Raw genomic sequence first — 26,391 nt, forward strand, 5'->3', positions numbered from 1 at the left:
GGCCGACACCTTGATTTTGGACTTCCGGCTTCCAGAACTGCAAGGCAGGACGTTTCTGTTGTTTAAGCCACTCAACGGGCGGTACTTTGTCATGATGGCCCAGGCGAACCGAGACAGGGTGGAATCTGCGTCCCTTCCCCCCAGAACCTGGGCTGGCCTGGACACTTGCTCTGGCCAACAGGACGCAGCAGAAGTGATGCTGTGTGACTTCGGAGGCAAGGCCTGAGGCGACATTGCAGCCAGCAACCTGCTTCCCCCCCTTCGGGCCGTTCTGCAAATGCCGCGGCAGGAAGCCGGTGTCCCGTAGGGAAGGGTGTGGGGTGACAGGGAGGAGAGCCACTTTTCACCCCAGCTGGGGGCTGGCACCAGCTGCCAGGCTGTGCGCGAGGCCAGCTCGTGCCTCCCCTTGCCGTCTTCCAGCTGACCCCATCCGCCTGGGTGAGGGAACTGCCCAACACTCAGGAAGGATACATTGTTGTCATCAGCCACTACGGTATCGGATACTTTGTTACGCAGCAATAACCAATCGATACATCGCATTGAGACATACGGTGCCCTGGGCGCCTGGGTGACTCAGTGGGCTGGGCATCTGACTCCTGACTTCAGCTCAGGTCATGATCTCACCGTTTGTGAGTGCGAGCCCCGCATTGGGCTCTGTGCTGCCAGTGCGGAGCCTGCTTGGGATCCTCTCTCTCCCTCTCTCTCTCTGCCCCTCCCCCCCCCCCCGCGTGCGAGCGCGCACGCGCACGCACGCACGCACCCTCTGTCTCTCAAAATAAGTTAACATTAAAGAAAAAAAAAGAAACAGTGTAGAAAGGTTTCCATTCAAAAGTGTTAGCGGAAGGTATGTTTTCGTGTCTACTGGGCCAAGCTCTCAAGGAAATGGGGAAAACCTTCGTCCAGAACTGTTTCTTCCCTTAGAGTTTCCCAGCTACCTCTGGGTTGCCCGGGCCCTGCGTCTGTACCCGCTGTTTCCAATTCTGGGGCATAGCACGGGGTACGTCGCAGGAAGAAAGGGAGGCAGGGCGCACTCTCCCCGAATCATGAAGGGAGAGGAGGACCTCCGTCCTATGCCAGTCAAATCCCTGAATGTTGACGAATCAAACACCTTCTGGACACACAGCCATAGAACCACTATGAAAATAGCCACGGTTTATTAAGCCTCTACTAAGTAGCAGGTGCTTACTTGATGCATGCCCTTATTTAATCCTCATGGACCAAGTCACTAGTCGGGGCGCCTGGGTGGCTCAGTCCGTTAAGCATCCGACTTCGGCTCAGGTCACAGTCTCATGGTTTGTGGGTTTGAGCCCTGCATCAGGCTCTGCACCGGTGAGGCAGAGCCTGCTTGGGAGTCTCTCCCCCTCTCTCTCTGCCCCTTCCCCACTTATTTGCTCTCTCTCTCTCTCTCTGTCTCCCTCTCTCCCAAAATGAATACGTAAGTTGAAAAAAGCCACCCGTCGCAATCATTATGCTTCTTTGTGGACGAGGAAACAGACTCAGCGAGGCTGAGTAGCTCTTCCGAGGTCACAAAGCCGCTGGGCCTGCCCTCCCAAACGGATGGTCTTTCCCCTCCCTCAAGGTTTGCCGCTGAAGGAGAATGGGGATTTTGGCCCTGTGAGTTAAGAATGGGAGGAGTTGGTCGTCTAATGGGGTAGGGAGGGGCAGGCCTCAGTGGCGGGGCTGGGGCCCGGCCAAGTGGGTAACGTAAGGGCAGAACCCTGGGTGGAGCTGCCCGCCCAGAAGTGCCTCAGGGAGGCGAACCAGTCTAGAGGGAAGGAAGGAGGAGCTGAGAGGCCTTGGGGAGGTGGGGGTAGGGATGGGGGCGGAAACTCCCCTACGGTCCTCACCTTGGAGCAGGAACAATGAACAACAAACGGAGTTGGGGGGGGGGGGTCCGGGCTCTAGACAGAACCCACCCACGGAGCCAACAGCCCCTCCATCACCCGCCCCCGGACCTCCTGCTGGCTTCTCCATCTCAATGACCCCACCCTCCCTTCCGACCCGTCCCTTCTTCCCAGGCTCCTGCTTATGCAAATCCCTACCCGAAGCCCAACCCGGCACAGGGCTGACGGTGCCTGGCCTGCGCTCACCTGCGCCCCCACGTTTCATCCTCAAGCCAAGGTAGGCACCTCGTTGCCCCCGTGTTACAGACGGGGCCCCGGAGGCCCGAAGCTGTGAGCCAAGGGGAAGCCCACAGTGTGGCCCAGCCTACTTACTCGGTGCAGGAGTCCCCTCCCGGCGCCCTCAGTTCTCCGGTGTGTACTTGTCAGCCTGTGCTCCCCAGCCACCATCATGGAGGCCTGTGGACTACGTGTCGCCCTCAGCTCAGCGCCTGGGGCAGCTCCGACCCCCGCCCCCCTCCTCGCCCCCTCCCTGCTCTGAACAACAGTTGTCCGGTGTGAGGCTAGTGGCGGTGATGGGGGAGGTGAAAGAGCCCCAGAAACCGAAGCAGGAAGATCAGACAGGCCAGCTTCCTCACGCTGCCAAACACGGGCTCCAGTGCCTTTTTCCAGAACAAGAGTGTGAGGCAGAGGGGTAAGTGGGACCCTTCCTCAGAGACAGCTCTCAACCACCCCCTCCCCAAATGACAGCAGATTGTGGCATACACGTGATGACTCTCCTCCTCTGTCCTGCCTCCCCAGTATACCCTACTGGGCAAATCCTACCCACCCTGGCATCAACTGGAACCCAGCCCCCCTTTTAATGCTGCTGTACCCTGAGGCACCCTGGAATGCAGCTCTAGAAAGCAGTCTATCCCCCACCTCCCTCTGGGAGCCCAGGAGCTGGCCCGAATGGTCTCCCGCTGACTTCCTCAGCTCCCAGACTCTCTCCAGACCCGGGGTAAAAAAAAAAAAAAAAAAAGCGAAGGCAGGGGTGCCTGGGTGGCTCGGTTGGTTAAGCGTCCAACTTAACTCTTGATTTCGGCTCAGGTCATGATCTCACAGTTCGTGAGTTCGAGCCCCACACGGGGCTCCTCCCATGTCGGATGTCAGTGCAGAGCCCGCTTGGGATCCTGTCTCCCTCTCTCTCTGCCCCTCCCCCACTTGCAATCTCTCTCTCTCTCTCTCTCTCTCTCTCTCTCTCTCTTTCTCAAAAATAAATAAGCAACTTTTAAAAATTCAAAAAAAAAAAAAAAGCAATCTAGAAACAACCACAAAAAGCAAAGCCAGAGAAGGACCCATTCTTGAACATGACGTACAAGAACCATGTCCACAAAAGCTACTCTCCAGCTGCCACTCAACTCACCATCCCAACACAGGTGAGCCTCCTGAGGGCCCCACACCAGGGTGTCTGTCCTGAAGACATTGTGATCTCAGTCAGCGTTCCCATTTGGAGCTCAAGAAGCTTCTAGTGGAGTCCAGGCACAGGGGCAGAGCTGATATGGGGTCATATGGAACCATGGGACGCCTTGCACAGCCAGCAACTCTCACCGGGGAATCAGAAAGTGCTCCATTGCTGCCCTGTAACAACTATCCAAAGGGACCATAAGTGACTAGAAACCAGGAAAGACTGTCCCTTTACCCCATCCCTACGGCCCCGTAAATAGGAACGACTTTGACCTGTGAGCTCCCGGGCCTCAAATTCCAAGGGGAATCCACAAAGAGATCACCTCATTCAATCTTTAAAAGAACCCATGAGGGGCGCCTGGGTGGCTCAGTCATTTGGGTGTCCGACTTCGGCTCGGGTCATGATCTCGCGGTCTGTGAGTTCGAGCCCCACATCGGGCTCTGTGCTGACCGCTCGGAGCCTGGAGCCTGCTTCGGATTCTGTCTCCCTCTCTCTCTCCTCCTCCCCCGCTCATGCTCTGTCTATCAAAAATAAATAAACATTAAAACAAATTAAAAAAAATAAATAAAAGAACCCATGAGACCCTGTGGTGGTTTCAAACACGACTGCAGGTTACTCCCACCAAGAGGTGGGGTCGATGCCCCCACTCCGAGAAATCTGGGTGGGCTCGTGACTGCTTGGAACGCACCAGAAGTGATGCCATGAGGCTTCTAAGGCTAGGTCAGAAAAAGGCTGCGCGGCTTCTTCCTGGATCTTTCGGGGCACCCATTCTGGGAGAAGTCAGAAAGAAGTCAACCACCATGCTGGGGAGTCACAGGTAGCTGTCCCAGTCGACAGCCCCACCTGAGCTGAAGTTCAGCCGCTCAACCGAGTGCAATTGCACGAGACACCCCACGTGAGAGCCGCCCAGTCGAGCCCTTCCTGGAATGCCTCCGGGTAAATTCCCAACAAAGCCGGGGGAACTTGTTGCACTGAAACAGATCCGTGGTGTTTGTGCCCACTTCACAGAAGAGAAAACTAGGGCTCAGAGGGGTTGAGTGACTTGCCTATGGTCACACACCTGGTAAGCGAAAGAGCAGAGACTCAAACACCATCTCTCTCCACCCAAAACCTTGGGGCGCCTGGGTGGCTCAGTCGGTGAAGCATCCGACTTCGGCTCAGGTCGTGATCTCGCGGTCGGTGGGTTCAAGCCCTACCTTGGGCTCTGTGCTGACAGCTGGGAGCCTGGGGCCTGCTTCAGATCTGTGTCTCCCTCTTTCTCTCTGTCCCTCCCTTACTCAGGCTCTGTCTGTCTGTCTCTCGCTCTCAAAAATAAACATTTAAAAATAAACAAATAAACCCAAAGCCTTGTATCACAGCCCCTTCTCACCCCCCCCCCAACGTTTTCTCATTTTGTGGAAGAGAACATTCTTTTCAGATTCAACTAGTTTCCAAATCTGGCTGTGGTCAGCTGTGGTGAGTGTTAAAGGTAGAGAATGCTGGGCCTTACCCTAGACCTACTTGGTCAGACTTTTCAGGCACGGGGCCGTCAGGGTGTGAACCAGCCCGTAAGCCCTGAAGCTCAGCCAGGTTATTACAGACAATTAGAGGAGACCACAAGCTTTTCTTCAAAATAGACCCAGTTTCAGGAAATCACTCATGATATGTGCTCATCTGATTACATTCAGACTTTCTCGACCCTAATGTTGTGGACAATTCGTGTGTGTCAGCTCCTTCTAGGCTCTGTGATCCCTGCCCTCTAAGAACTCACAACTGAATCAAGGAACTCACATATAACAGAGAGGCCAGATGGCAAGTTTTGTGGCTGTGACAATGAGCACAAAGACATCTGGGACAATTAAGCCGGTCGTTTGCTGTTTGCCACAGCCGGCTCTGTGAAGGAGGTGAGCCTGGAGTTGGGTGTCAGGGTGAGCAAGGAGATGGCTCCAGCGGGGAGCCTGGGAGCTGAGGCTCCCTAGAGGGTCAGAGCAGGCAGGAGGGCGTGTTTGTGGCTTGTGGAAACCGGTGTAGCACAGGACCAGACTGGGAGAAGGGGAGCCGGGGCTTGAAGTTGGATCCAGATTTTTATTTTCTCCCTTTCCAAAAGCTACTGTCTTTAAAGCTCAAGGACCAGAGGCATTGGGTGGCTCAGTTGGTTAAGCACCCGACTCTTGATTTCGGCCCAGATCATGATCTCACGGTTCGTGCGTTCGAGCCCCGTATTGGGCTCTGTGCTCACAGTCTGGAACGTGCTTGGGATTCTCTCTTTCCCTCCCTCTCTGCCCCTCCCTGCCAGACACACACACACACACACACACACACACACACACACACACATATACATTTTAAAGATCAGGGACCAAATTTCAGATTTTCCTGAAAAGTGAAAGAAAACCACAGGCTCTTATGTCCCAGGGCATCAGTTAACATTTTCCCCATGGTAGTTTTACAGGAGACACTTGGGAGAATCTTCAGAGAGGGAAAGTACTTTTTTTTTTTTTATATTTTTTAATGTTTTATTTATTTTTGAGACAGGGAGAGACAGAGCATGAACAGGGGAGGGGCAGAGAGAGAGGGAGACACAGAATCGGAAACAGGCTCCAGGCTCTGAGCTGTCAGCCCAGAGCCCGACGCGGGGCTCGAACCCACGGACCGCGAGATCGTGACCTGAGCCAAAGTCAAGAGTCCGCCGTTCAACTGACTGAGCCACCCAGGCACCCCGAGGGAAAGTACTTTGAAATCTACTAGGGTCCCCTGGAATGCCTAAAAGGAAAAAGAAAAATCCCAAGTGCTGGCAAGGAGAACTCTCATACTCGGTTGTAAGAGTGTTTGGGAAAACTTTAGCTCTATTAAAGCTGAACGGAGGCCCAAGTTATAACCCAGCAATACAACCGGTGGGTATACATACAGCCGGCAGAAATGTGTCTATTCACCAGAAGGCATGTGCACAAGTGTTTAGGGCAGCACCGTTAGCAAGGTTACCCAGATGCCCATCAACAATAGAGCAGCAAACAAATATAAGGGCGCCTGGGTGGCTCAGTCGGTTGGGCGTCCGACTTCGGCTCAGGTCGTGGTCTTGGGGTTTGTGAGTTCGAGCCCCGCGTCAGGGTCTGTGCTGACAGCTCGGAGCCCGGAGCCTGCTTCCGATTCTGTGTCTCCCTCTCTCGCTGCCCCTCCCCCGCTCGCCCTCTGTCTCTGTCTCAAAAATAAACGCGCGCGAGCGCGCACACACACACACACACACACACAGAATAGCAGACAAATAAATAAAATGTGTCTTCACACAGTGGAATACTACTCAGCAATGAGAACGAATGAACCCCACTGTGAACACTATGGATGGATCTCACAAGCAGGAGGTGGAACGAAAGAAGCCAGGCACCCAAAGTTCACCCTGTGGAGTCCGTTTCCTACCAGGTATCGAATCAGACAATGGTAATCAATGCTCTTTGAAGTCAGGACAATAGGGGCACCTGGCTGGCTCAGTCAGCGTAGCATGTGATTCTTGATCTCGGGGTTGGGAGTTCCAGCCCCACGCTGGGTGTAAAGATTACTTTAAAAAATAAATAACTAAAAAAAGAGAAGTGAGGACAACAACTTCCTTTGGGCCCGTAGTACCTGAAAGGGGGCATGAATTGATCTCTGGGGTGCTGGTGCTGTTTTGTCTCCTGATCCGGGTACTAGTTCGATGGGTGTGCCCGTCCAGCTGAGCACCGATGGTGTGTGTGCTTTTCTGTGCAGCTAGTTTGCTTCAATGAAAAGCAAGTCATCGCCACCATCATTATCATCATCTAACGGGGGGAATGAAGGCTGGAAGCACACAGGAGCCTCTGGGAGGTTCCGACACGGATAAGGTCAAGACAGACCCCGTTAAATCAGGCAAAGTTGCCAGTGAAATCGGAGACTGAGCTACAGTGTGAGGCATGCCCAGGGCGCTCCGTGATGGCGGCTGGTCTAAGAGGCGGTTATACCCAGCTGGTCCCCCTCCTACTTCTGGGCTAGGATTCGTTACGGAAGATTAGCGCACCTTTGGAGACAGGAGTCAGAATTCTCCCAAATAAGAGATGGTCTGAATCCCCACGGGGCCCCACCATGAAACATCTGCCCCTGCACTCCATTATCTCTGCTTACCTTGGATTTTTAGACAGTGGATTCCTTTCATTGGAATCACTTTGGGCAAAGGCGGTTAGATTCCATTAGCCATCGGAATCAATTGAACAGCACGCTTTCCTTCCTGAAGGGAAGGGCCAGGTTCCAGTACTTGGCTGACTGCAGAGCCCTGGAGGAATTCATTGAAGAGAGGCCCGATTTGAAACATCATCGCTTGCTGAAGAGACACTTAGGGATCCCTCTCACATTATTCAAGGATGTCATGAGGAAGGACAGACTGGGCTAGGCGAAAAAGAACTGCAAGAAAGTTCTGGGAGCTCTTGTCCTATGCCCTAATACAGCGAATGCATGAGTCTAGGTGTCCTAAACAGCCAGTGAGACTAGCTAAACGTCTACTTAGTAGCAGAGCGAGGCCCAGTGTGACACCTCTTGGGTCCTACTCCAGATTTGTGTCACTCCAAGACGTGCTCAGAGGCCGGCAAGGACACGTGCTGGGTCTGCGGGCGGGGGTCTCCTCTGGCTTTTCCCACCTTCACCAGCCCCACGAGGGGAGTTCAGGCAGGAGGAAAGTTCTCTATCAACGGCCTTCTCTCTGAGCACTGGGATGGTCTGTGGTCCACCTTCCCAGGTTTCCTGAGGTTTGTGGCCATGACCCAGAAGCCTCTGGTCCCATAATGAACCACCTCAGGGATGCTAATGTGTAATTACTGCATGGATTTATTTAAATTTAATCTAAAACAGAAGATTCTAGCAAGGGCGGTTATATCATTTGATACATGTATTTGTATATATAAATGCCATAGCTAGAGATACATAGTTTTGGTTTGAACCATCTGTTTCAGATTGCATTACTGTTCTCAATTCTTCACTTCACCCTGTATCCACACCCTTGCGCCGTGGGACTTTGCCATTCATCCCGCCGGACATGGGAGTGTACCTCCCGTCCCTTGATGTCGTCTTTTGGCCGACGGAATGTAAGCAGAAATACCAGCGTACAAGTTCCAAGACTAGGACTTCACAGTCATGGCCCTTCCACTCTGCCCTCTCTCGCGCGCTTTTGCCACTGCCGTGAGAAGAACGTGCTCCAGGTGGCCCACTTAGCCACAGAGGAAGAGGGACACATGCAGGAGACCAGACCCAACCCACGCTTGGGAGTTAAGCCTAACTGAACCCAGTCTAGAAGAGCTTAACCACAGGTGACTCACAGACACGTAGGTGAGAAATAATTCTTATTGATGTAAACTACTAGGTTTTGAGGTCGTTTGTTACACAGCATGATTGTGGCAAGCACTGGCTGATACATCGCGTAAGCAACGTGATCCTGCCAACCCCAGACTCCCAGCGCACAGTCTCCGATCTAAAAGGAAACCCCACCTTCTCCCTATCCCCTCACCCTTCTTAATTCTTCATAACACGCATCACAATCTAAATCACTACCTACGTATTTTTGCCCATTTATTTATCCTCTTTCTCTCTCCAGTAAAGTGGAGTTTTATGATGGCCAAGGCACTGTTTTGTTCCCTGCCATAAATGCCCAGACCCTTGGTAGGTGCCTAGCGAGTGTTAATTATGTGCGGAGTGGATGTATATAGTCCTTTTTGTCCTTAGTTAATATGCCTCTTATCTAATTTATGTTCCTGTATGAAGCTCGATGATTTGGTGAGAGGCCAAGTGGAACAAGAAGAAAACATTTGGTGGAGAAAAGTCTGCAAACAGGAGACCTCCGCATGTGGTCCCTGATGTAGGATGAGTTATTCTTCCTCAAGGAGCCACTCGCGGTGGTTGGGGCCCCCAGAAACCACGGCAGGCCTCTAGAACTGTGACAGGTCAGCTGGTGGCTTGGCCAGTGCCATCCAATGTAACCACAACACAGCTAAATTTCTGTGCCCCGTCTCGGGGGCTGTCCTCAACCTTAGGAGGTTTCTCCGTGTGCTTGTTCACTGGGGGGAACTTCAAAGGGACTTATGTGGCTTCCAAGAGCTGTCAGAACGTTTGACTTCTCTGGCATCGTGCCAGCATCACACGTTAATTAAATTATATGGCAGAAACACTACAATGTCAAGGTCAGATATTACAGCCGTCAAAGCCTAACATTAGGCATAGTATTTTATAGCACAGAGCAAAGCATACCTTTAAACAAATTTCTTTATCTTTCCCGTGTCCTCTCTTGCCTCTGGCTGTTAAGACACCCACCATTCAACCATTCCTATGTGAAGAGCATCCGGGACAACTTCGTCTGGGGGTCCATAAGACCCTCTCCGACTTGTCAGACAGGGCGACTCCTGGGATGCACGCACTTGCCTGTCTGACCCTCAACTTGGGTCCGAAGTGGGCCTTTGTGAGCCTGAAACTCCCCGACAGAGAGGGGCATGCTCTTCCCGGCTCTCTCCCTAAAGTCAATGCTAGATGGTTCTATCAGCAGGGCAGCAACCAGCTAGACTAGAAAATGGGGCGGGGAGGGGGGGGGCGCGTGTAGACTTTTTCTCCAAATGCCTTTTTAATAAGCATGGCTAGGAACTCTCCATGAGTGTGGAAGCTGTCCACGGGAAACCCTTGCCCCTTCGACGCCACTCTGCCTCAGCACGGAGCAGAGCTGAGCTAGGGCAATTCTCTCAGGGGGAGGATTATACAGCTGCATTCCAGCTTTCCTGGGGCCTCTCTCACGGTTACCAGTGAAAACCCAGAGGCCGTGAACTCGGGGCCAAACGACTCACGTGCAATCACCAAAGCAAAGTTGATACCAAATGTGTTTAAATCTCCAGTCTCCCCAGTACCTATTAAGCACTATGTAGATATAGATATAGATATAGATATAGATATAGATATAGATATAGATATAGATATAGATATACATATAGATATACATATAGATATACATATAGATATACATATAGATATACATATAGATACAGATATAATATAGATAGATAGAGATAGATATATATTTATGCCAGGCACCATTTTAAGTGATGCATGTCTACCAACCAATTTAATTCTCCCAACATTCTGAAATCTGTCATATCATCATCCTCCATTTTACAGGTGGGCAAAGTGAGGCCCCAGAGTAACTGCTTACAGCCATGCAACTAGTCAGGTGGCGAGCCAGATTTCCGACCCGGCAGTCTGGCTCCACCCTGACAACTACTGCGTGGTCTTTGCTGTTGAACCCCACAAGATTTACTGAAGGCTCACTATGATAAGGGGCCGAGGGCAGGTGGGGAAGGATAGACAAGCAACGTATCTACGAGGGCAAAGTATTCCTAACTAACGTTAAAAAATACATATTTATTTTTGAGAGAGAGAAAGAGAGAGCGGGGGAGGGGCAGAAAGAGAGGGAGACAGAGAATCCCAAGCAGGCTCCGCGCTGTCAGCACAGAGCCCGATGCGGGGCTCGAACTCCCGAACCGCGAGATCATGCCTAAAGCTGAAACCAAGAGTTGGACGCTTAACCGAACTAGCCACCCAGGCGCCCCTCTAACTAACGTTTTAAGATAAAGTTAAATTAATTCAGATCTTTGAAGGGGTTTTGAATTCTTTCCAAGGGTAGGCGTGTTGAATAAATATAGCGCTTTTGAAAAATCTGCCTTCCTATATGGGTGTTCATTGTACTGTTCCTTCGATTTTTATGTGGGTTTGGGGTTTTTAAAAATAAAAGAAACTTTTTAAAAAAAGAATTAGCCTTAATAGACCATCTCGGGGAGAGTAAGCAAGAATTCGGGCGCACTGACTCCCTACAGAGAGGCAAACCGGGTGACTGAGGACTGGGGGTGGGAGGGGCTTACTTCTCTGCACACCCTTGATACGTATCCTTAGAATTTTGAGGCACATGAAGGCGTTGCCCGTAACACCTGCCGCTACCGTGACATTGTCCGGGTGGAACTTCAGGAAAGAAAGCACAGAACTCCCCGTTCCCAAGTGTGCCTGTTCAGCAGGTCAGAAGCTCAGAGCTGGGGGTGGGGGTGGGGGGTGGGGATCCCTGGTTGTCCAGCTGTAAGTGGAAAGTGGGCAGAAATACACCATCCACCCTTTGGCTTGAAAAATATATGCCTGAGGAGGAAAACCAAGGGAGGCTCTTTCTCCTGGGTTTAGTTAGTGCGAGCACAGTGGGGTTTTCAGCTCCGTGGGGCTTCTCTCTCTTGGGGGAAATTATTAAGTTCTCCTTAGGAGGGGCCCCCGGGGCCTGGGGGTCTCCCTCGGCCACCCCCAACGGCCACAAGCACAACGCCCAACAAACAAGAGGGGCTAGATGTCGTATGAACACTCACCTTCCGTAAAGGGCCCTGGGTCTGATGCTCTCCCCGTTACGTGTGTGGGCACCTCTTGGGGCCTGGATGTCACGCTCATCACAAGTTAGCACGCGGAATGTGATATTTTTATGACGCACACGGGGAAACAGTGACCGAGTGTTCACAGCTGCCCAAGATGGCTGCTCAAGGCCCAGTTGGGGGCTTGGGCCACCCCCAGACCCAACAGGGCACGCCGAGGGGCCGGCCCGCTGGCAACGCACTCACTCTTGCGAAGTTCTGGGTTAAGGGGCCGCAGGGACCGTTGACCGCCTCTGGAACCAGCAAACCCCAGGGTCAGCCAGGGCTTCCTGGGGTCTGGGCTGGGTGCGAGGGTGTGACCAGGTCTGGGGGCCAACGCAGGGCTGAGTGGTGGGCTGGAAAGGGCACGCTGCCAGCGCCGGCTGGCCCACAGCCAGGGAGTCTGACTGAACTTGGGCCAGCCCTGTTGGCCCACAGACTCTGTAAGCTGAACCGCTCCAACACTCTTTGTTTTCACTTCCCCGCAGATCTCCCTTAGTGTTTAGGAATGTGCTTTGAAGGCTCCAGCATGTTTCGCCTCTGCTTAGGGAAACCAAGAGCGGAGGCTGGGCCGAGGCCAGATGGCTGCAGGGAGGGCACCTGTGATCACACTGCGAGCGCCCCAAGGGGCAGGTGGAATCCGGGGGGCACGGAGTGGGGGGGGGCACTTGAGCCAGCTCCCCTTCTCTGCTGGGAGATTCCGTTTCCAGTGCTAAACCTTGGAGAGTGTCGGGTTTGTTTTGTTAAGGGAGGCAGTATTCCCTTACCAGCTCCCCCAGAGAGCCTACATTTGTCCAGGAGCTTTTGGGGATAAGCTACAGTCTCCTATTTGTCCAGGACAACAGACACAAGTGCAGGGAGCGCTCGGCGCAGGGATTTGCTTTAGACTCCTTCTCCTGGCCTGCCCGAGGAAACACAGGCCCCGCCAGGAAACTGAAGTGACGGGCCTGCTCCAGATGTCCTCCCTGCCACCTCCACGTCTGGGAGAACAGTCTCACAGTCCAGGCTGCCCCGCTGTAAACCTCCCTTGTGGGCCGAGAGTGGTCGGCTTCTTTCTTCCCTTCTCCTTTAAGGCCTTTGTCCCCAGGCACAGAAAAAGGACCCAGGGTCCCCTGCTCATCATCCCTTGGAGGCCTCGCAGCACCGTGGCTTGCGTAGCGCTTTGCACACAGCAAGTGTTTAATAAATGCTGAACGACTAAAACACTGGGCCTCCTCTGCAGTGACCAAGAGCATCCCTGGATCTCCCTCTAACCACAAGCCACCCTCCTCCTCTGACTCCATTTCCCGAAGCAGGGAGCTCTGGGTTCTGGTCTTACTTTTGCCAGTAACGGGTCACCTCGAGCTAGCACCTTAACGCTCCAGAAGCGACTTCTGGAGCCGGGTACAGTGGGGACTCAATTAAAGCCCTGGGGGCCTGGGTGTTCTAGGGGTTCTGCACACACTCCTGCTTGCAGACTGTCACTGTATCCCCAGGTCAGGCCATTTTGATCCTGCCGGGGGCCCAGGTCTTAGTGGGGTCCCCGGCCTTCAGCTGGGGACTCTCCCCTTCCTTTGCCACGGTCTGATTGGCTTCACAACACACACCTGGTCCTTGGGCTCCTGACATATCCGTTCCTTTCTGTCCTCACAGCCATTTATACGGCTCCAGCTCCTGCGTGCGACGGGGCCGTGGCACATGAGCTATAACTCCAATGCCACAAGGGCACCCGAGTCATTTTTCTGCAGCTAGCATTGTCTGTTTGGAGCTACGGTCGACCTCCCTCCTGCCTGGTGGTGACACGGACCCTGTTTAGTTATCTGTGGGCTCTAGATTTTTTTTTTCCTTCCCAATTTCCATTTCTCCTTGATTTCAGCAAGACAGTTAATGTGCGCTCAGAGGCTCTGCTGAGGGTAAACAGAAAGTGTGATCAGAGGGATCCCGTCCTCCTGTCTCTCAGAAGAGTCACTTTCTCTGCCCAGGTAATGACCCCCTTTTCCTCCCAGCTTCCTCTCAGCCTCCGTATATTTAGTGCACGTTGCCCTGGATAGAGTTTAATTAGGCACCAATGCACCCAGGGGCAAGAACCAAGGACCCCTCTCGGGTTGAGCAAATGGGGCCCAGCCCAGGCACGGGAGCCTGCAGCCAGCCTCCCCCCGCTGGTAAGTGATGGGCTGCCAGCAGGTAGAGGTTGTCCATTCTCAGCTAATGATAGCCTTAGGCGCCAAGTGATGGAAAATCCAGGCGGGCTGGTGAGCTGCAGGGCGCAGCGAGGGACAATTGTATGGACCAGTTTAACACGGCTGGGGGAGGGATGGCAGAAGAAATACTGTGTGTGTGTGTGTGTGTGTGTGTGTGTGTGTGTGTGTTTCCTGGTCTCTTTTCTCTCCCTTCCCCGCTGCCTTTCCCTTCGTTCTTGCTCTCGATTTCGGTTTTCTGTTCTGTTTCTAGCCCACGCGAGTTGAAATTAGAAAGGTCTTTGCATTCATTTATTTGTTTTAATAAAGACAGCATTTTTAAGCAGCATATTTGCAGCAATTGAGTGTTACACTAAACACCAAGCCAACTAAATGTGTTCGGGGGAAATGAAAAGTCGGTTTACAAGAAACATGTAATTAACACGTTCTCTGACTTTCCCTAAGCCTTTGTCTGGCTGAGGACAAGGCAGAGGAACCATAATCAACTTTAATAAAACGAAGGACGGTACCGAGGCAAAGGGGAACAAAAAAGTTTGGAGTAGGCAACAATTCTCAAGAGGGGATTCGTGAGTTATCATAAATATGTTTAAAAAGGAATCTTTTGTTGCCCTGTTTTAGTCAACAGCCATTGTCTCCTTACAACTACAAAGGCTCCAGAAGGCGCTAGTTTGTACTGTACCTGTTAAAGGCAGAAGCTGAGACCTGGAGGGGGGAGGGGGGAGGGGGGCGGGGATACAAGGACCGGGCAGGAGATGCATGGGAGTTTCCGGAGGGTGATCTCCCCAGGCTAATGGAAATTACGATTGCACAACACCAGAGTCTTCACGTGGCCTGACTTCCAATAAACTGTCCCCCTCCTCACCCCTTGGAGAAAGTGAAATGAGACATTAGACTTTCAATAATCTCATATGGTGATGATCAATCAAAACCCAGAGGAGAAGGCCAATTTATAGAAATTGTATCTGCTTCACTGGGCGGCTGCAACCAGGGAGCCCCAGAGCACACCGTGCTCGCCTTTGATGTGTGAAGTTGCCTAAAAATGACAAATGCCAAAAAATATCGCCTGCACACGTGAGGGCTCTCCAAAGGGAGAGGGTGCTCCGGTGAGGCCTGTGTGAAGCCTGGCGAAAGGCACAAGCACATTCGGCCACATCAAACTATTTTTATTATCTGTTGGCCATTTGCAGCTGGGGTTTCCATCTTTCTTGTTTGTTTCATCGCCAATAAAGTTTATTTACTGAATTAACTTTTAAATGGATCCTCTACTTTGTTCTTCAGAGTAGGCTTCTGGGACTTGAGCCTTTTCAGCCGGGATGTCTCTAGCCTTTGTGACCAGGTCCCCCCCCCCCGCCCCCCCCCCCCACTCCAATCCCAATCCTGGAGGTAAAGGGCTCAGCCTCTGTTAACTCCTTGCCTGCTGGTGTCTTTTCACTGCAGCTACTAATCACCTCCTTTTGATCACTGCCAAGTTCTCAGGTTGAAGGAAGGAGAAGACCTCTTGACCATTCTGGCTGCCTTTCCACATGAGCCTGAAAATGTCGACAAATTTGAAACATCTGCCGGGCTGCTTTGGTCTGATTGCTAAAATATGCCGACCTCAAGCCCCCTCCCCCCCCCCGCCCCTTTTAATCTGTTTCATATTCACAAATTAAGCATTTAGTCTGGGTAATAAATCAGGGCGGTTTACGAGACTCACACGAGACAAACAAGCGAGCAGGGCACAACACAAGCCCCTGGAAGCGGAGCGCGCACGGGGATGCCAGGAGTCGGGAGCTCCACGCGCTCGAACGCGGAGAGCAGCCCTGGCGCGCCCTGACACGCCGCCAGCACCCACACTTTGGCGGGTCCCCGAGCGGGCGGAGCGGAGGAGTGCGGGGGGGGCAGCCCCAGCCTGGGCGCACACCCCTCCAATCTTCCCCTCGAACCCGTGGCGCCCGGCCCGCCCCAGCCCTGGGCAACTCGGCGCCCCCGCCCCGCCAGGGAGGGGCTGCTGGCAAAGGCGACAGCCTCACCCGGCACACACCCTGTGGTGGGCCCATTAAGCCTCTCCCAGCCGGGAAGACTGGAGGCCCCCTCCCCCACCTCTTCCATCCGGCCGGGATCGGCCTTAAAGATCCCAGGCCCACACTCGCCAGAGAAGCAAAAGATCCCCCTCCACATCCACGTGTGACCTCCACTAAGCCTGGGCGCTAGCCACCGCCCCCCACCCCATCTCTCCGCGTCGCCACCTCCCAGGTTTCTGTCCCAGCAGCCACAAAGCTACTTTCAGATTCAGAAGGGGCGGGGAGGCCGGGGGAAGGGCTCGCCTTTGGAGTGGATCGAGGCTTAAGAGAGGCACGGGGAGGGGAGCCAAGGCACAAACAGGGCCCAGGCCCCCGCTGCAGAAACCCTGGCCCAGGCTTTAGCGACCGCACAAACTCAGGGGGTTCTAACCTGTGCTTTTCCCGCCCTCCCCCGTGCATCAGCGAGAAGCGGATCTGGACGAGGGATCTCCGGCCAGTTCTAGCCTAGGACCTTGAGAGACCCCGAAGGGGATAGTGGCTCCAGGTCACCTCGTCCGGATCTGCGTCGCCCTTCCATGCTCAAGTTCCCTATCGACTGGCGTTCTCGACGCTACCGTGGGACGCGGCCGTGGAGAGGCGGAGGGCGGGAAATCGGGAAGCCGGAACCTGCAGCCCACCCTGGACCGGGTGGGGGAGGCACAGGAACAATTCCCCCACCTCGCAACACACTACACACATCGCCGTTCCTCTCTTCTCCTAGCACACATTCCGACTGCGAAAGCCATTACCGCCGGCGCGCGAGAGACTTTTTAAATATTTACAGCCCGCTCTCCGCACGGTAGCCTGATCCATCTTGTGGGCGCGGAGGCGGGGCGCGGGGCTCCGCTCCGGGGGAGGTGCAGACCCGGGGCGGGGGGCTCCAGTCGCTTCCCCCGCGGCCCCCGGGTCCTCCCGGAGCTCCCCACCTCGTCCCCCCCCCCAGGCGGGGAGGGGGCCAGAGACGGCGCGCGACGCGCCCGGGGCCCTGCCGGGGCCTGAGCAGGCGGGGGGCAGCGGCGGAGAGGAGGGAGGGCCGGGAGGCTGATTTAAAGGTTCTCACCGGGAAGCGAGCGAGGCACAGACCTGAGAGCCGCCGCGCGGTGAAATCCGAGGAGCTCTCTTGGCGAGGAGGGGCTGTCAGAGGCCATTTATCTCTCGCCAGAGTGGAGGCTCGGCTCCCACACCGCCCGCGAGTAACAATGGCAGCGATCAGCAGCTCTGCACGCGCTTCAGTGCATGAATGGATTGCGGAAGATGCCTGCGCTCCTCTCCGCTCAGGCGGCTCTCGGAGCGCCCCCTCCCCGCCCGCCGCCCCCGCCCCCCGGCCTCCTCCGGCCCGAGAGCGCGCCGTGCGCCTCGGGGTTCGCGAGTCCGGCCCCACGGCGCGGTCACTCTCGCCCGGACCCCGGCCGCCCTTCCCCCTGCCGCCGTTCCCAGGGCCTTGGCACCTTGCCACCGAGTGTCATTAGGGGTTGAAACTTGACACAAGCCTTCCCGACGCAGACACTCCTGCCAGCCCCCTCCCTCCTTCGCTCCCCTCGCGGCAAGTTTACTTTCAAGGAGTTGGACGCCGTTTCCACCTCAAAGGCCGGCCGTGTGCGGGCCCAGGGGGAGGGGCCGGGCTCGGAAGGGTGTCTTCACCTGTCTGGCGGCCTAGGGTGTTCTCAGGCCCCCGGCCCCGGGCGCCCGAGGCCAGCGCCCCCTCCCCCGCTTTGTAGCAGCTAATCCATCGAGAGTCCCTGCGATCCGCACATGCACACGTACTCCGGACACCTCTACCCAGACCCAGACGTCTGGCCAACTTTCGGGTCAGCGGCAGAATCCTGTAGTCCAATTCTGCTCCGCGGCTTACAGTCTCAAGTTCGGAGAACGCCACAGACGGCTCGAGGTCGGCCGCTGAAGAGTCCCCCCTTAACTCTGGAAAGTAGGTCTCCTAAAAGCCCCCCTTCAGTTGCTGCCTAGGGCTGGGAGCATCACGGAACGCAGTGAGGGATACTCCGACCCTCTTGGGTTTGCTTTGGGGCGCTAAAGCAGAACTTCGGGATGTTTCAGTCCCGGCGGTCGCGAAGCCCCCGACACGTCAGTTCTGGGTCGGGGGAGGGGGCGCAAGGAGTGGACACTCGCAGCGATCCTAAGGCAGTGCCAGCTAGCCCGCGGGAAGAGGTCGGGCTGAGCTCGGGTGGGGGCAAGGGGGTCACACGCGCGAGAGCGAGGCAGCGTAAATGCCAAGATGCACTCGGAGAGGAAGAGCGCGACCAGCCGACCCAGGAGGCTGGCGAGGGCAGGCGAAGAGCTGGCAGCGAGACAAAGCGGGAGGAGAGAGCCGGGGAGGCTCAGCCGCAGACCCGGAAACGCAGGCAGCAGCAGACGCCCGAGCCCCGACGCGGAGACGTGCACGGCCAGGCCCGGCCTGGCATACCCCACTTCGTGCGCCCAGGGGACAACGACGCGGATTCCCCGCGGAGCTTACTGCCAGAGCTGGTCTCTGTTGGGCCTGAATGAGCTTGGCGAGTCAGCTTGAGCCTTCCTGGCACACGGCGGGGTCCCCGGGGTGGTCTTAGCTAAGAGGGACCCCTCTGGTCTCTGCCCCTCCCTGAGCCCCGGACAAAGATATGGGCTAGAGGAGTTCAGCACTTTCTCAGGGCTGGAGCACGGCCATTGGGAGAACTCTGGTCTTCCTCCTGGGGGCCTCGGGCAACTGTTTATCTGCCTTGGAGGCCGCTGGAGGGTCGCCACCCTCCACCTAATTCACGTTTGGGTTTCCCGATCTTAAGACTCTTGTGGCAAAGCCCACACCCTGGCTTTCCAACAATCGGTAATCAAGACTGGACTTCCCGAAACAGTGGTCCCCAGCCTCAGGTTCTTCGCCACTCCCTCCCACTGCCCCCACAGTGAGCCCAGCAGCCCCTCCACTGGGCCAGCAGCACACCCAACTCACTGCTTCCCCCAACCCCACTCCCCTAAACCCCAGCTCGAGCCCGGCGCTTTCCTGCGGCCGTTGGCCTTGTACACACTAGCTATACCCACCCCCACCGCACACACACTCAGAGTTGTTCTTGCCCTTCCTGTCTCCTGCTGGGCGTCCTCGAAACCTGAGTGCCTAGTCTGAGCTCAGAGCCACACTGAGCCAGGAGCCCCGGAGACGGAGTGGAGGTGGCCAAGGGAGAGGAGGAGAGGAGCCCATAATGGAGGAGGGGGCTCATGCCGGAGAGAAAGAAGCCAGCCGGGAGACACAGCCTGCAGGAGAGGGGGAGTATAAAGGGAAAGCCAACACTAATCCCTCAGCCTGCCTACGGTGGGGCCTGACAGTCTACAAAAGCCTTTTCCCTGAATATTATCTCATTTGTGCCAGCCTCACCGCCGGGCTGTGAGGGAGGTAAGGCAGATAGCATTACCCCCATTGGCAGAGGAGGGAAATAGGGCCCAGAGACGTTAAGAGAGGTCTGTACCAAGGTCATAGAGCTAAGAGTGGTGGAGGAGGCCCAAGGCCTGAATTTCCTGCCCCCAAGTTCACTTTCCTGTTCAACAGCTGTGTGTGTGTGTGTGTGTGTGTGTGTGTGTGTGTGTGTCTGGGTGAAGATCCATGGGGAGGGGGAGGGGGATGGCCGGACAGGAATGAACAGTCCAGTTAGGGAAGTCCAGGAAGGAAGGACACAGCCCCACACCTCTTCCTCTACCCAGGTTTCACCGAACGGCCCGCTCTTTCCATAGCCGCCTGAGAGCTGGCCCCCGGCCCACCTGCCCTGCTGGGCTGTCAGTGCCTGGCCGTGCCCTCAGCAGTGGCTACTCCAGAGGTCTTGTATCTTTGGGAGGCCTGGCTTTGCTTGTCTGCTCGGTTCTCCTCTCTGCCTGTCATCCCCGCCCCCAGCCTCGGCTGCAGGATGCCTTGCGTCCAACTGTGGTTTCCGGGCAATAAAACAACTATTAAAGTCTCAGGCACGGCTGGTGATTTGCATCACATCCTCTCGTGCATGGATTCAATATTTAATACACAATATTGAATACGGATATTAAAAATCAATAGCTGAGGACCCCTAGGGAGGCGGCACAGTGCGATCCTGCTTCGGGAACACAACCAGCTCCTCTAAAAAGACAGGAACGGCGAGTTCAGCCAAGCCGAGCCCAGCGCCAGGGGAAGTGAGGAGTAGTGGATGCCTCTCAGCTTCCTGGTATGCTTAACTGCACCACCCGTAAGTCGTAAGTCGTAAGTCGAGCTAAAGGGAGGCCGAAGGAATGGTTTGCCCCCAGGCTTTACTAGTTGCGGGGTGGGGTTGGGTAGGATCTGTTTCCGAGCCAGCTACCAGGTGGACGGAGCTAGTTGCTTGCTTGCTTTCTTTCTTTCTTTCTTTCTTTCATTTATTTATTTATTTTTTTGGTTGCTGTTTGCATTTTGCTTTGGGTCAGGTCTAAGTCCTGCGGGCAAGCACTCAACTCTTCCCACCATGATGGCTCCTTCCTCTGGCCTCAGGACATCCATCACCATAGGCCCCATGGGGCGCTCTTGGCATAAGCTTTCAGGGAGATGGAAAAGGAATTCCAATGGCTCAGAATATTCTTCGCACAGTCAATGGAACGTGAATGCCTGATACCAGACTCAGAGCCTCAAGGTCTTCTGAAGTACCCCTAGCCTTCAAGACAGAAACCCTCGGGCCATGTGGCCCACCCAAGGACCTGGTGATGGCTGGGTGGTGACAGAGGGAAGGGGGCGACGATGAGGAGGCTGGGACACGGAAACACTCCTGCTCCAGGATGAGAATCCAGATTGTCTGTTAGAGAGCCAGAAGAGCGAGCTCCCAGGACACATAATTATCTTTTCAGGCCTGAAGAGGAACACAAATTACTCTCTTCTTTATCAAAACACAGGAATTCACTTTACCCTGCACAGAAACAAGGTTGTCACAGACTGATAGGATAGGGGTGAAGGAGAATAAACATCTTTGAGCATTTTTTTTTTCCACTACAGAAAGAGAAGAGAAACTAGCAGTGGGGGAAATAACTTCAATGATCTGATTGGAAGGGCCTGGAGGCTTTTAGACGCCAAAGAACTAGGTGAACTTGACCTACCAAAGTGCCGTCCCGGACACCAAGTTACAATATTAATTTTATAGATTCCCTTCTTATCGTAGCTCAGATCGATATGGACTGAGCTGGAAATCTTGCTCTGGTTATGAATAGATTGAGAGAACACCTCGGGGGGAAAAACCCCAAAGAGGTGATTTGGGTAAAAGTTAGAAGGGAAGGAAAGAGGTGTTGGAAAGTGACAGTTAATGGGCTAGTGGCCTTGCCTCTTTGTTCCCTAACAGTTGTCAGAGAGCCATCAAAGGGGAGGGAACAGGCGCCCTTCTCAGAACCGGCACAGGAAAAGCTGACGCTCTCCGGCTGCCACAGATCCCCTCAGCGGTGCTTTGCAGACCCAGCCCTCTGGGAGTTTGCCTGTGTGTGTTTATGCGTTTCCGGGCTGCGGGTGCAGCCGCTTTTATAACATCGGCTCTGGGCCTGTGAAACCCACTAGCAAAACGTTCTACTCGGAGGAAAAGTTATTCTAAGGCGGTTGTTGGTTATAGGGCAGTGCTCCAGCATCGTGAGCGGTGTTTTCTTGAATACTTCGCTACTATCAAACTGCCTCACTTCTTTCCACCTTGGCCATTGGGCCAGGCTCTGGGCCTCCTATAGACCCATGCAGAGCCAACCGTTTGCATCAAGCACGGGCATGTGGCTACGGTACACGGTGGCAGGCCAAGGAGAAGGGAGGCTCCCCAGGGGAGACCCAAGGCCCAGGAGGGCCTGCTGGCACAAGCGTAGAGCTGACCCAGCTTGAGGGAGGTACGCCTCCAGACAAGTGCCCCCTGGACCCACCCGGTATACTTCAAACCAAGAGGGAAAGCGGCCCTCTCTCTCGTTCAGGTGGGCTAGGCCCCAGGTGTAGGAGAACCCTGTTGTAGCAAGTCCCAAATCCTGAGAGGGATTGGGGGCAGGGCAGGAGAGAGCGGGTATCTTGGTGCCTCCCAACACCCCCCACCCTTCTGCAACATTTTCCTGGAATGAACTGAAGTTACTTAGTGGAGTTGCTCCTGAAGCCCCTTGGGGACTGTCACTACTCTTGGTGCAGGACAGCAAGGGCGATGGCGTTCGGCCCGAGAGGATCCTCTGGATAGTATTCGTGCTCACCGAAACGAGCCTCGGATTCCGGCGCAAAGCCTCACTGTTCCATAAGACTCTACCTCCCTTCCCACGCCCCGCAGAAAAAAACACCCCCGAACTGCTGGGGTGAACACAGAGTCTGAGGCCAGGGTCAGCGGAGGGGCGTCCCCACCACCAACAAGTTGCCGGCCGAGATAACAGCTGTGGGAGGGGGAGGGGAGCCGCAGGCAGCCACGACTGAACGGTTGCGATCTAGAAAATTCAACAAGAGGCCGCCGCGGTAGCGGCGGCGGCGGTTCCAATTAGCTAAGCCAACTGGGAAGGCAGAGAGCGAGGCGGCGGCCCCGCTGATCGTGCCCGGGGCGAGCAGGCGGGCGAGGGCGCGGGGCCTCGGCGCTGCCCGGGCGGCCCTCGCCCGGCCCCTCCCGCGGGCTCTCGGAGCGCGCCTGGTGTTTACACACTGTCCTTCCGACACGGGATCAAGTTTCAGGACGCGATGGAGGCGCCGGGGGCCCGCCACAGGCCCGGGAGAGGGGAAGAGCTGGAGCGGGATCTAAGGCAGCAGTGCGCGGACGAGGCCCGGCTCGCGTGGGCACAGCTAGTGCAGCCGTCCCCCCGGGGGTGGGGTGAGGGGGAAGTCCACCGCGAAGGGCGGGGCTGCGGGGAGCTACCCGCAGCGAGAGGTATCTCCGAGTCGCCAGAGTGGGGTGCTTTGCTTACTCTAGCCGGAGAACTTCCCCCTGGGAGGGGAAGGACTGCTGAGAACCAGGCGCAGGGGCTGCTGTGAGCTCCCCTCGCGAGCTCTTCACCCCTTCCCTCCAGTCCCTTTGATATACTACCCGATTCAGGCCATTGTTGGGGAGGAGGGGGCGGTCTGTGGGCTAGAGGAGGCTCGCGCGATCGGAGACCTCGAGCCTCCCGGTGCGCCCTGGCCCCAGGGCTGCGGAGGCCTCGGGCCGAGTGCCGGAGGGCTCGCCGTTCCGCGCCTCCTCTGAGCTGGCAGCGCGCGGGTGCCCCACGCTGTCAGGCGGCGGTGGGTGAGCTTCCAGCAGCACAGGCACACTGTAAACAGCTGCGTGCGCGCCCTCCCAGCCCGGGCTGGGAACCTCACCCAAACACCATGTCGCCTTCTTTCAGGCTCCCGGCAGAGGCTAGGGGAGACTGGGGCGCGGGCGGCGCGGCTTTTGTAGTCGAGCCTGGGGAAAGAGGGCCCCCACCCCATGCCCAGGCCACCGGGGCCCGGGAGCGAGCGTTCTGAACCTGCAGGGGTGCGGGGTGCTGCGGGGAGGGGAAGGAGTCAGCGCCTGCCCCCTCCCCACTGAATGTCTGCTTTGTTCCGGAAAACAAGGGAAGCATTAGGCTGCTGCCCCCGGGGAAACACAAAACTTCTTTTTGAATCTCGGGAAGGGCGGTTGACTGCGCTACGGGGCTCCCGAGACAGACCGAGGAGGGGAAAAGCTGAGAGGGCGGGCGGCGACCGGGAGACTCCGGAGAGAGGACGACGTACAGAGCGGGGAGGGGGGTGACGGGGGGAGCCGCTCAGGGTGACTGGGCGGGAGACCCGGGAACCCGACTCGGCGCGAAGGTGCCGCGCGAGTTCCAGCGAGCAGCCGGCCCGGCCAAGTGGCGCCGGCCCAGCCGGCGGCCGTGCCAGCTTCCTGCCCTGCCCAGGACCGCGGAGCAGTCGGGGACGCCGCCGCAGGCTGGCCCGGAATCGCAGGAGGACAGCGGAGGTGGGGGTGGGGGCGCGAAGCCACAAGTAAACCCCGACTAGAACTTTCTGCACATACACCCGCGCCCCCCCTCCCCGAGTGGGCCCGGACCCCGGGCCTGTGGGCGTCAGCTCTAGGCTTTACACCTTGGAGGAGGGTGGGGGTAAAGGCCCAGGGAACTCCCTCGCGGAAGGTGGGGGACAGTCTGAGGTGTCTTTGGTCTCATTTGATGACCGCTAATCCGATCGGCTCCCAGGCCCGCTGTGCCGTTCCGAGGGGGCGGGTCAGTTCTGCCCTGGCCGGCAGGATCGGGCATGGGGACGAGCCAAAGCAAACCTGGAGCTCACTCGCTCTCCAGCGCCCTGTCCTCCTCCGGCCGCCACCCCTCACTTCACCTTCCCGCATCTAAGGATCGGGAGGGCACCCAGGCTCTGCCCCACCCCCCGCGGGGCGCTCCCCTCCGCCTGGGAAGCTCAGACACAGAGCCAGGGTTTTCCCCCTTTCCCCTGGGCTCGCTGGGTTTCTAACTTCCTCTAAACCTCCCTCCTCGCTCCGAAAAGCCCCGAGGAGAGGAGCCGAGAGGAAGCACGCCGCGAGTGTGCGAAATGAAGACCATGTGTGGGGACGGCGGCATCAGAGTGTAGCCGCCGGGGGGTGAGGGGTGGCGAAGGCCCCCGCGCAGCCGGAGGCTCGGGGCGGCAGCAACCAGCGCCTCTGCTCGGCGTTGGGGACGCGGAGCCGCAGCGAAAAGCAGCGAAGAGGCTGGGCTGGCCTCGTGGCGGGCGGCAGGGAGGGGGTGCCGGGGCTGCCGCGCCGTGGGGGGTGGGGGGCGGGGACGCAGCCCCGGCTTCCTGGGCCGCAGCTGCGACCGAGGGCGCAAGAGCAGATCGTGCTCGGCGGCGGCGGCGGCGGCGGCGGCGGCGGCAGCAGCTCGGGCCCGCCGCGCTCGCAGCTGAGAATCAACAAAGGGAGGCGGCGGGCGAGCGGGGGAGGGGCGCCGCTGAGCGTTCGCTGGCTGCTGTGGAATAATAAAAAATAATTAATAATGATAATAAGAGAAAAATCCCCGGGCTTTCATGGCTCTAGGTTTCCGTGTGGCTGCAGGGGGAAGCGCGCTGTCCTTGAGGCGGCCTCTCTCGCCTGGCCTGCCCGCCCCTCCCCCTCCCTCGCCCCCTCCCCTCCCCGGGAACCGGGAAGAGAAAGGTCTGCAGCTGACAAATATTATCCATTCTCCCCATCGATCGCGGAGTGTACAGATGTGAGCGCTTGATGTGCCCGCGGAGCGGCGGATCCTCCCTGCTCGCTCGCTCTCGCCCAGGCTCCGCTCACCGCCCCCCTCCTCCCCCTTTGTTCTCCTCCCCTTTCCCTCTCTTTAAATAGATTTCAGGGCGCTGCCTGTTGGAGAGCAGCTGGCGATCTCTCCCGAGAGAGGGAGCGAGCGCAGCCCGAGGTGCCCTGTCACCAGCCTCCCCTCCCCCACCTCGTCTTCCTAGTGCGGGCCTACCCCCCCCCCACCTTTCTCCAGTTTCCAAAACAGAAAACACCGGGAACACCCACGTCCACTGCACCGCGAGTCTCTCGGAGCCTTTGGACCCCTCGCGCAGTCCCTGTGCTGTTCCTGTGTCGGCGTCTTGCTGTTCGGGGAAGGGAGGGGGGCGCCGGGAGGGGACCCGGGGACGTGCCGGAAGAGCTGAGGGTCGGGATCTTTCCCCGGCAGCAGCAGGGACGCAGCCCCGGTCGCGCTGAGGGGGGACAGTTTATCCATTAGGGAAAGTCGGCGGAGGCGGCCCTTTTATTCCTCTTTTGCAGATGGCAGATTAAGCCGGCAGCGTCCGGCCTCAAAGGGGCCGGCCGCTCGGCGAAGGGTTAACCCGTCGACCGGTAATCGCGGGCGCGCACACAGACACACACACACACACACACACACACACACACACACACACTCTCACGCGCGCGCGCGGCGCGCCCTCCCCGCCCGCCCGGACGCCCGCCACAGCCCGCAGTGCGCCCGGGGCTGGCGGGGGGACTCGGGGGGGGGGAGGGGCGGGGCGGGCTTAACCAGGCCGCTCGACTGAGCCGAGGCCACCTCGCCGTCTGTCACTTAAATGATTGTCCTCCGCTCTGCTCGGTGCGGTCAGTACGGGCTGTTAACAGGCAGTTGCAATCAGTTTCCGAAAGGTCAGCCAAGGTCCTCCGGCTCTCGCAGACGGAAGGCATTACGAAACCGCTTTTGTATCTGCAGGCACTTTAGAAAAAGAGGCGAGGAGGGGCGCACCGCAGCGCCGCGGTGCTGCGAGCCCCGAGAGAGGGGCGGGGGCCGCAGGGCGGGGGAACTCGCCCCCCCCCCGTCCCCCGCGGCCTGGACCCGCGGCGGGGAAACCACCGGGCGAGTGACCCAGGCCCTCCCGATTTCGATGGGGAAGCAGGAAATAATGGTGTGTGGGGGGGGGCAGGCGGCAAGGAAAGGAGGAATGGGAGGAAGTGGGAGAGGCGTCCTGGCTCCCCTCCTCGTCCGGCCTGCGGCCCACACCAGGACCCGGACGGGGACGAGCGGCCTTGGGTGCGCAAGACCCCTCTCGGACTCTCAGATCCTCCTGACGCTGGCAAGTGGGCGAGGTGTGGTTGGGGGATAAAGAGA

This window comes from Prionailurus bengalensis, chromosome X, assembly GCF_016509475.1.
Source record: "Prionailurus bengalensis isolate Pbe53 chromosome X, Fcat_Pben_1.1_paternal_pri, whole genome shotgun sequence".
Lineage (NCBI taxonomy): Eukaryota > Metazoa > Chordata > Mammalia > Carnivora > Felidae > Prionailurus > Prionailurus bengalensis.